Source organism: Leptinotarsa decemlineata, unplaced genomic scaffold (assembly GCF_025532065.1).
Source record: "Leptinotarsa decemlineata unplaced genomic scaffold, Ldec_3_MD MMD2_tig00078422_RagTag_RagTag, whole genome shotgun sequence".
NCBI classification, from domain to species: Eukaryota; Metazoa; Arthropoda; class Insecta; order Coleoptera; family Chrysomelidae; genus Leptinotarsa; species Leptinotarsa decemlineata.
This window is the reverse complement of record NW_027412747.1, coordinates 2951315-2963009: the sequence shown is the minus strand read 5'-3', so window position 1 is coordinate 2963009 and position 11695 is coordinate 2951315.

The following is an 11695-nucleotide window of genomic DNA, read 5'->3' as shown; positions in this document are numbered from 1 at the left end:
GTAATTTTGAGATATGTCGCCATAATTGTTAAGATCTGGATGAATCTGGATATGTATCAGCTCGGTAAACTAACCTGGTGGTTGTTTAAAGATGTAAAGTTATTATGTCGTTAAGTTTTCAACAAACAAGAGAAAAAAAGTAAGGTGAAATATAATTCACAAATGAATTCAATTGGTTTCATGTGAAAGTCTAGCATTTACCATAGAGTTAAATATTGAAAAAACATAAAGATTTCTAGTTTCATAATAATTACGATCGATCAGTAAATTAATTCTGATTAACTAGAACTACAAATGAGGTGGAGGGAAAAAGAACAAATAAAGAGTATATTAAATCATCTAAGAGAACAATTCGTTCAGGCCAGTCTCAACACCCTATACAGTAGGTTAATGGACTGACACCTATCAGAAAACAACTACTCCCCTGGCTAATACCACGAAGGGCGTTGGATTATATCCGACAGGTGTCAGTGCAGGATTCTTCACAGAAGTTATTCCTGCAAATGCTGTTGGCGATACAACTGCCGCAATAGATTTTCAATTATTGGAACACACTTGCAGACCGGTTTCGGGCTGTTTGGCCACTCGTCAGTGCAAGGTAGTGTATATCATCAACATAAAGTCGATGATTTCCGATAATTGAAAATCGAATTCCGTCAGAGTATCATTTCTAGAACTGAGCTGAAGACTACAACAAACAACAGATTTGTCGTCGCCCCATCTGACTGTGAACGAGGTAACTAACTGAATATCCGAAATTTGCCCAATTCCTCGTATAAGGAAAGAAATCTTTCACGTATAGTCAGTGGACATACTTGAAGACTAGCTATAAATCAAATCATCTAAGAGAACAATTCGGTCAGGCCAGTCTCAACACCCTACTCAGTAGATTAATGGACTGACACCTATCAGAAAACAACTACTCCCCTGGCTAATACCACGAAGGGCGTTGGATTATATCCGACAGGTGTCAGTGCAGGATTCAACGCCCTTCGTGGTATTAGCCAGGAGAGTAGTTGTTTTCTGATAGGTGTCAGTCCATTAACCTAAATCAAATTCCAAATAAATCTGTTAAAACAGATTTTAACATTACTTAATAATGGTGTGAAGAAAACCAACGAAAAATTAGGTATGCAAATTGAAAATAATAAAGACAGAAGATTAGTGTCAGATAGACCAGGAGTTCATGACCAGATGTTTTACATAGGTCAAACTGTAAAAATATCGAAAAACTCATGAAGTTACATTGAAAAGTTTTCTAGAGTGAGAAAAGGAGCTCAACTTATGCTACTCACCCCCTAACAAAAAGATATAAGTTCAATCATTAATTCAAAACTCATCATCCTGAAGAAAGGTTTGAAACAAAACCTTTTGCTAAATTTGTTCTTATCAGAGAAACGTAATTATTTCGTTCCTAGAATAATCATACTGGTATTACTCATTAATTTATTGACTTGTTTTTACGAGGACACAATTAATTAAGAATCGTATGATATTGTTTACCGGGACCCAATGAGTTAGAGATTATTCGTTCCTCTAGATATTGTTCTAGCATATAATTAATTATCCGATTCAATCTGCTGGAAACACTTTTTCCTCATCAGAACAAAAATGCTCCCTCTGAACGCGCATTTCTCTTAACTAGTTAGCATCATCAAAATATGATTAAAACTACTTTCTATGATTATGTTGACGTTGCACAATGAGGGTCATTGAAGTGATTCCTGATATTTTATTATTGTTCTTATTGTTATTCACTATCTGACTGATTCGTTATATTTTCCTGTTTTTTACTTGTAATTCCACATTTTTTGATTTTCAATCTTTCGAGGGCATATAAAATCTCGTACCTGTCTCAACCATTTCAAGCATCTGACGTATAATGGTCGCTTAGATTTTCTTAACGCTATCATTATCAGTAGAATTCCGAACTTGTGCTGTGTCATCTGTGCTATATCAGCTAATGAATCATTAATATCTTCTTCAACAATAGTATTCATTGAAACTATTTTTGCGTTACTACTAGTTATTCCGTTGCAATTCTTGCAGACTTATGAACAACGCCACCTAGCTTTTCGGCACCTGTTAAATATTTGAAATTCACCTACCCGGTGACTGAATACGTCGAATGTAGGACGAAATATGGATCGGAAACTATGAAAGTACTTAGCAAACTCAAATATATTCGAAAAAACGTTCAATACAATTAACTTATCAATCATATATCAATGACAGTTACTTGACAACTCTTGTCAGAGAGAATACAATGTGTACAAAAAAAAAGTATAACAAATTCAGAAAATGAACTATCTGCGACATACCTACTCCCAACTTGAGTTGTGGAACCTTGTTCACCAACAACCCAAATTGATACAAAAAAAACCTTTGAACAGGTTTAACTTTTCTACCATATCTAGTAGTTATCGGAAGTGGTTCGAGATTTTTGAGATTTTTTCAGTTTCTTTACTTTCGGTCTCTTGTAGAAACTACTCGGTCTGATATCTGAGTTAAGTCCAAATCATCAACACAATTCATCTCTAACGGGTATACTCGTTGTAGAGGCCTGAGTACTATTCCCTTCGTTGTCTTCAGTTTGACCAGACGTGTTTTATTATCTCTCCCATGTATCAGCTCTTGAACATACGCCAAAGGCCATTCCATCCTTTTGGTATTGTAGGTTCCTATCAGAACGACTTCACCAATTTTGATTTCTCTCTGTTTTCATTTTTCCGATGACAATTTCAGCAGACCGAGATATTCATTTCTAAATCTCCTACGAAGATCATCTTTCAGCTTCATCCTGTATCTCAGATGTTCTCTCAGAGCTGAACCCTCCAATGTGCCCAAATCCTGAACATCGTACTCTGAAATATCTTTGAGGAACATAGCAGGAGTCAAAGGAACAAGATCTTTGCTATCTTCGGACATATAAGTGAGGGGTCTCGAATTCAGTACTGATTCATAATCGCGAAGTATCGTGAGTAACTCCTCGTATGTCAGACTGGCTTTTCCCAAAACTTTTCTCAGTAGATTCTTCATAATTCCGATTAACCTCTCCCACCAACTACCCTACCAGGCAGCTGTTGGGGGGTTGAATTTCCATGCTATCCTCTCGGTGGTACTGTAATCGGTAATCATTTTCCAATCCAATTGTTAAAAGGCATTTTTAGCACCAACAAAATTTGTGCCATTGTCGCTGTATATAGTCGATGGTCTTCCTCTTCTGGCCACAAATCTTCTGAATGATTGTAAGAAAACATCTGTAGACAGTGATGAGAGAAGTTCTAAATGAACAGCTCTATAAATGGCACATGTATATAGGCATATCTAAGCCTTCTCTCCAGTTCGAATGTAGAGTGGACCGGCTAAATCTACACCGATGACTTCAAAAACGTTGGCTTCTCGCACACGATTTTCTGGAAGTGCTATGGCTGGCACCTCAATACGTCTGGAGTTGAATCTGCGACATTTCGCATACTTTGAAATGACAAATTTCACTGATTTTCTCCCTCTGATTATCAAAATCTCTCGCGCAGAAGACTAAATAATCCCTGAACTCCGACATGCAATGATTTCAAGTGAGTTTCGTAGATTAGCTTATTCACAACAGGATGCTTAGAAGGCAGAATGATAGGGACACGGAAGTAAGCAAAATCAGTTCTTTCAGAAACCTTGGTTCTAATCCTCAAAATACCATCATCATCAGTGAAGGAACAGAAACTCTTCAACTGAGAATCGTCAAGTCCATTGAAAGCTTCGTATTGCACAAATCTGATTGTACATTTTTCAGCAGACTGCACTTTCTCCAAGGACAATCCCTCATCAAAATTCTTCTGATTTTTGGAACGGCAATTGACAATAAATCTTCGAATCCAACCAAGTACTCGAATGATTTTACTGTATTTCGAAATTCTCTCATGGTACCAGGAAAAATCAATTGACATTGAAATATTATTCAAAATCACACCTCTAGTTTTCTCTGATTGGATCGTGTCAAGTGTATAGCTGATTCGGCCAGTACTTCGGAGATTATCTCAACCATTCAGGTCCCTCCCACCATTTCGATTGAATCAGTTGTTGTGGAGAACAACCACGAGATGAAAGATCGGCGGGATTGAGATCTCCTGGAACGTGAAACCAGGCTTTTGGATTAGTTAAGCTTCGAATTTTCTTTTGCGTCCTCTTTTTCGACAGATCAGAAATCCTAAGCACATATATTGACCATAAGTCAGCAATTGATTCGTATTTGGAAAACATGGACATCACTATCGATGATTTCGGAATTTCTTCATCGTTTTCTTTGATGACTAATGTCTGTAGAAAAACTTCGGAATATGAACTGTTTGTTATACTGTTTTCTACACTCGTACTCATAGGTATCACTTGCTTTTGAGTCTGAATCTTCGGTCTTGAGACACATGATGGCATGATATTTACCACCGCAAAGAGTGCAAGTTATGGACATACGAAATTTTTTGGAAATATGTCCATAATTCAGGCAGATATAACAACAGGCTTTTCCATGAAGTTTCTTCTTACGGTCAAATAATGTCCACTTTTTTGCTTTGGTGCAGAGTTCGCTTGGATGATTTCCACTACCGAAACTACATTTTTTGTGTAGTTTGTTATTTTCCAATCCAGTTGCGGTTGGTAGAGAAGAATGATGTTTTTTGGAATCATTTTTATTCTTGAATTCATCCTGAATGCCTAATCCAGACGTAGCTAAAGTAATTCTTTCCTCGTTCTCGATTTCTTTCCTGAGAAAATTCATCAACTTGTCTAGGCGATCTTTGAGTGTAGAGTCACTGTCGTAAAGTCTGCTTCGTTGCCATACTCGTATGAGGTCTTCCGGGAGACAAGACTCCATTAAAGGATATAATATGGCTGCACAAGTATCTGAAATTATATCAAAGGTCTCCAAAGCACGTAACTGGGATTCCATTTTGTCGTAAAGGATGCTAAGGTTATTTTGAGTCGATAAATTGTTCAGTATTAGTTTCAACAACTCACGCACGTAGAATTCTACAAGAAGATATTTCCTCCCAAATCTTTTCTGTAAGCTTTCAATTACTTTTGGGTGATTTTCTGCACTGGTATCGTATCGATGCTTAGATCAGATACTGAAATTTGTCCTCTAGTGCAATGTCTTCATCATCATGCACCCTCTGAAACTGACTCCAAAAGGGAAGGCATTCTTTGATCTCACCACCAAACTTCCTAAATTCAATTTTCGGTAGTTTGAGTTTTTTCTTCTTTTCATTAGAGCATTGAGAAAGAGTGTCAGCAATAATGTTCTTGTTTAAAAGATTTTCAGCAAAAAGTTTTACTTTAAAATACTTGTCAGAGTATTCATCAGCCGTAGATATTTCTTTGTTCAAAATATCTTCGTCGTCTAATGAAAAATCCACCATTTGTCTATGCAAATCCATCAGGACCTGGATTTTCTGCTCCAGAATATTGATTTTGCTGAATATGGCAATCTTGTCAGTGTTTTCTTGGCCGAACAAGTTCAAAATATCATCGAAAACCTGGTCGAACGTTCTTCGCTGCACTGCTAGTACCTTCACTACCTTCTCCATAGTCGGTGTCCTGTCACGGTCGCCAAATGTCAAACATTCGAAATTCACCTACCCGGTGACTGAATACGTCGATTGTAGGATGAAATAGGGATTGGAAACTATGAAAGTACTTAGCAAACTCAAATATATTCACAAAAACGTTTAATACAATTGACTTATCAATCATATATCAACGACAGTTACTTAACAACTCTTGTTAGAGAGAATACAATGTGTACAAAAAAAAGTATAACAAATCCAGAAAATGAACTATCTGCGACATCACCCATATCGTTGAGTCGCATAGTTGGTATTACAACTTTTTGGATTCAGCAGAAATACACAAGTGTTGCAATTGAAAAATCAGTTGAAACAACTTCTCAAACTTCTTGTTTTTTATTTATATTTTTGTTAATCAATAACTTATCGTTTCTATGAAAACATAAGACATATTTAAATAAGTCAAAAAAAAAACAAAATTGAAATAATACACAGAGTGAACAAAGCTGTTTTCCAATACTCCCACTCTTTGTTCACGTTCTTGAAGAGATGGATAATACATTTCTATTTTTCATAAATTTCATTCTTGGAAGTGGCTTGGTGAACATGTCTGCAAGTTGTTCCTCTGAACAGACATACGATAGAGATAGCAATCCATTCTCCACGTGTTCCCTTATGTAATGAAATTTTATGTCGATATGTTTTCCTGTAATGTTCTTGATTTTTAACCAAACTAATAGCACCTTGATTATCGACGAACAATATTGTCGATTCTTCTACTATAATTTTCAATTCATGTAGAAATGTATCCAAATGTATCCTTACGGAAGCAATAAACATAAGAATTGAAAGATCATGTTTTTGTGAAGTGAATTTATCAAGGACAAACCGATGCCTATATTTTATGTTATACTAGGAACCTTATTCATAGTTAAGAAGAATTGAATGATTGATGTGTTGCCTGTTCACATTCAATTCTTCCCACTGAAGTTCTTGCAAGAATCGGCTCATTACATCGTTGAGTAGAACATTAAGACTCAGTGACCTTGGAGTTTTTCTTTATCGAGATTTATCATATCCATATATTAGGTCACACCCTGGGTATTAGTTTAGGATTGAATCTTGTAGTTATCTCTTGTATAGTTTAGTGATTTTTGTAATAAAAGCCGGCCAAATCATTTGGCGCCCATTTTGATTAGAAATATTTTATTTTATTGGTAATAACATCTTTGATCCACGGCCCTGTTGAATGTTTCGAGTTGGTAACTAAACCGACCGTACTTAAACCAAAACAAAAAGTAACTACGTTATATCTGGAAATTAATAAACCTACGGGTAAACGTAATAGTGTAAACTGATGTGTTGACTGTTTCAGCCCAAAATTCTTCTGATAATTCAGTATTCACCAGCATAGCTCTAGCACTTTCGACTACTGTTCTCATATCCCTTTCAACTGTACCATTTTGTTCAGGATTATATGCGGAGCTTCTTTCATGAATGATTCCTCTCCTTTGCGAATGATTTTTGAATTGTTGGTTATTATATTCTGCTCCATTATCTGTCCGGAGTATTTTCATTTTACTCTCACTTTGTCTTTCGAGCATTCTCTCAAATTCGAGGAATTTAGAATACACATCACTTTTGTGTTTTATGAAATACACCCAGCGATATGAGGTGTACTTATCTTTGAAAAGAACGAAGTAATCAGCTCCACCAATGGATGTACAAGGCATCTTTCCACTCACATTGGAATGTATACATACTCCGGGTCTAATAGCTCGTTCATTGATACTGGCTTTGAATGGTTCTCGAGATTGCTTCCCAAAATGGCAGGATTCACAGAACAAACCTTCTGTACTAGCTATTTTCAGTCCTGGGATTCGACCTTCATCGGCCATTTCCTTCAAAGTTTCTAAATTAACGTGGCCTAATCTTTCATGCCATAACTTAACTGAATTGGGTATGTTTGCTACATTGGCTTGGCTTTCTTTAGGGTTTTCAAATAACATTTTGAAGCAATTAGTTTGCTGTTTTCTTCCAGCTGCCACCAACTTTGTTGAGTTATAAATTTCGATCTTATCATTTTTAAAAATAACCTTCAAATTTTTCTCAATCACAGCTCCCACTGAGAATAGATTTTTCTTCAGATTTGGCACGTAAAAGATATTTTATAAAGTACATGATAACTTTTCCTTTCCTAAAATAGCTTCCACTTCTACTGAACTAATTCCTTCTGCATATACAAAAGAATTATCTCCGAGATGAATTGATACTCGAGGATTTATTGGATGGAGCTATGTGAACCATTCTTTGTGAAATGTCATGTGCTTTTGTTATGTATTTTCGGATACAGACCAAATACTTTTAGATCAAACTTTATTACAAAGAATTATCTGACATTACAACTTCATTCCTATTTGACAGTAAACCGACAGTTCTCCAAACCCGTATTCTAATGTTTTCTAAATACTGAAGGTTTGGTACTTTTCAGCTTACCTTACATGATTATAATATATAACATTATCTTCCTCCTCAAATAAGATTGAAACATGTATCTGTCAGGTTTTTTTATAGTTCTCAGTGATCTACGTAATGTAGTGGTTGGGTTTTCAGATAAGCTATTTTCTGCATTATTGTCATAGTCATGACTCTTTTTCACCAAAACTCTCTCATTCTGATCTGGGCATTGTATGTCAATCTCACAAGATTCATCTCCATTCAGCTCATTTTCATTCTCTGAATTGGAAGTTTTGCTTCTCCCCTCTGAAAGTAATTTATCTTCTGAATCAACATCATATGAAGAGTTGTTTTCAATAGATGAAAAATCATCAGATAATGTTGAAACCTTACGAAGATGATCTATATGAACATATCTTGGTTTATCTCCCACAAGCACAATATACGTCACCGGACTTACTCTCACTTTCACTATCCCCTTAGACCAATTATCCCACGTACATTTTTAACATAAACTTCATCATCCTCTTGGAATTCTTTAAATCTATTGGGATGAATATTTTTATTTCTTTTCTCTATGATATGTCTGTTTAGCTTTAATGTATCCATTCAAATTCGGTTTTAGTAAAGATAATTTTATTTTAGGTTTTTGTTTAAGCATCAATTCAGCAGGTGATAACTGAGTAACACTGTGTGGAATATTCCTTTAGGAGAAAAGAAAATTGTCAAGTTTTTCTTGATTTGTCAGACAATTAGTTTTATCATCATAGAGTTGTTTCAAAAAATTATTCTTGAAAGTCTGAATACATCTTTCAGTTATACCATTTGAAGATGGATGCAAAGGAGGAGATTTCAAAACTTTGACTCCATTAGATGTACAGAATAAAATAAAATCTTCCGAGCTGAATGGAGGTCCATTGTCTGTATGAATTTCATCGGGTAGACCGAAAACAGCAAAAGATTGCCTTAAACATGATATTATATTTGATGCATTAGTAGATCTGAGTATCCAAGCATCTATCCATTTACTGTGTGCATCTATGAGAATAAGAAAATTAATGTCATTCTTTTTTGCCAAATCCAAATGTAATCTTTACCATTTACGTGTACACCATGACCAAGAAGTAAGGGGAACTTCAGGAACATTTGTTGCATTCAATTGACAACATTCACACTGTTTTACTAAATCTTCAATGTCTCTGTTCAAGTTGTTCCAATAAACATATTGTCGAGCTAACATTTTCATTTTAACAACTCCAGGGTGTTGATCATGGAGTAAATACAAAACTCTTTGTTGTAAATGTTTTGGTATTAAAACTCTATTATTATAGGTGATGCATCCTTGATCTAAATTAAGGTATTCTCGTATTCTGAAATAAGGTAATAAATCTGTATTTTTATTTGATATTGGCCAACCATATAAAATGAAAGCTTTAACTGATCTGAGTGTATTGTCTTTCAGAGTTTCTTTAGCAATATCTCTGAATGATATTGGCAACTCTTATACTATTGAAAAATATTTTATAGTCTCTCCACTACTCTCAGATTTGAGTGGGAGCCTAGAAAGTGCATCTACATGCGGCAATTTTTTACCTTCTTTATGTTTGATTTCATAATCATACCCCGAAAGTATAACTGCCCAGCGTTGTACTCTGGCAGCAGCCAAAGGGGGTAATGGTTTGAAAGGTGAGAGTAAATACTGTAAAGGTTTATGATCATTGATTAATGTGAATTTTCTGCCATATAAATAATTATGTAACTTTTTTACACCATGGATTATACTAAGTGCTTCTTTTTCTAACTGACTATAATTTTTCTCTGCCGACGAAAGTGTAGCAGAAACATACATTACTGGTCTTTCACTCCCATCAGGTAGTACATGAGCTAATATAGAGCCTATTCCATATGGGGACGCATCACAAGTCAATGTAATTGGATATATAGGATTGAAAGCCATTAAAATGTTCGAGCCCAATAAGAATTTTTTACTGGTCTCGAAACATGTATTAGTTTCCCGATTCCAATACCATGAAACGCCTTTCTGCAGTAGTTTATAAAGAGGTAATAATTTCTCTGATAACTTTGGTATAAAATTTGAATAATAATGCAACAACCCTAAATATGATTGTAACTGTTGAACATTTTCTGGTTTAGGAGCTTCCAAAATAGCTTTAATTTTTTGATCAGAAGGTTCAATTCCCTTTTCTGAAATCATGTGACCTGAAAATGTAACCTTTTTCAGAAAGAAATTACTTTTATCTAAATTGATACGAACATTATATTTTTTGAACCTATCGAACACAAGTTTTAGTCTATTCTCCATTTCCTGATGATTTTCTACGGTTATAAGACAATCATCTAAATAACAATACACCCCAGATATACTCTTCAGAATTTGTTCTAATACCGATTGAAATATATGCGGTGCAGATTTAACACCAAATGCAAGTCGTGTATATGAGAATAAACCACAAGGAGTATTTATCGTTAACAACCTTTTGCTTTCATCGCTAACCTCAATTTGGAAATATGCATTTTTCAAATACACAACTGAGAACAATTTTCCCCCAGACAATGAAGCAAATATTTCCTCAGCTGTGGGTAAAGGATAATACTGGTTTTCGATGACTGGATTGATGGTAGATTTGAAATCTCCACAAATCCTGATTTTGCCATTAGGTTTAGGAACCACCTCTATCGGACTGGCCCATTCAGACATTTCAACTGGTTGTAAAATTCCTTCTTTGACTAAATTTTCAATTTCCCCTCGTACTCTATCTTTCAGGGCATACGGTATTCTGTATGGTTTACAGAATTTTGGCGCTATGAAACCTTTTATACATTCATTTTGATTGAACACATTCTCATACTCATTCTTCAATACCTTTATAAAATCTTCCACTTCATTGCTACAAACATTATTATTTACCATCATTGTATCATAACATTCAAACTTTTCTCGCCAGTTAGGCATCAGAACATTCAACCATGATCTTCCTAACAACGAAACACCAGACTCAAAATCAATCACTTTCAATTCTAGACTCTTACTGCACCCATTTTTCATACATTTGACATCAACGGTAGCTTTGAAAACCAAATCATTCACTTGACCAAATAATGTTTTAAGATTCACATTGTCTTTAACTAATTCAACTGTAGGAAAAAACTTTGAACAGTTCCATAGAAACAATAGAACTATCAGAACCTGTATCTAATTCAAATTCAATAATTTTGCCTGCAACTGAAAGTTTAATCATGACCGGACTAGTTTTACCATTACTCGACTGATGAACTTCTTCAATGCCTTTGGTTATGGAATAAAATACTTCTTCCTCTGCGTTATCTGAGTTATCTTGCTTTGCCTTCGGCACTCAAGGCTTGATGTTTGAATTTCGTTTGAATTTCCACTGATGATTTTTCGGTTGTCGGTTATCTTTGTTTCTGTTAGCCGACCTGTACCTGCACTCGAACTTATAGTGACCTTTCTTGTGGCAAACAAAACATTCAACATTCTTCTTTTGCTGAAGATTCGAACGATTAGCATGGCTACTAGAGGAGTCGTATCTATCTGAATTATGCGAATTTGGTTTTGCTGCTACAAATGCTATTGCGGCTTCATCATTTTGGGATAGACTCATTTCTTCCTTCAGCAAACGACCGTCAGGTTATTGAACGTT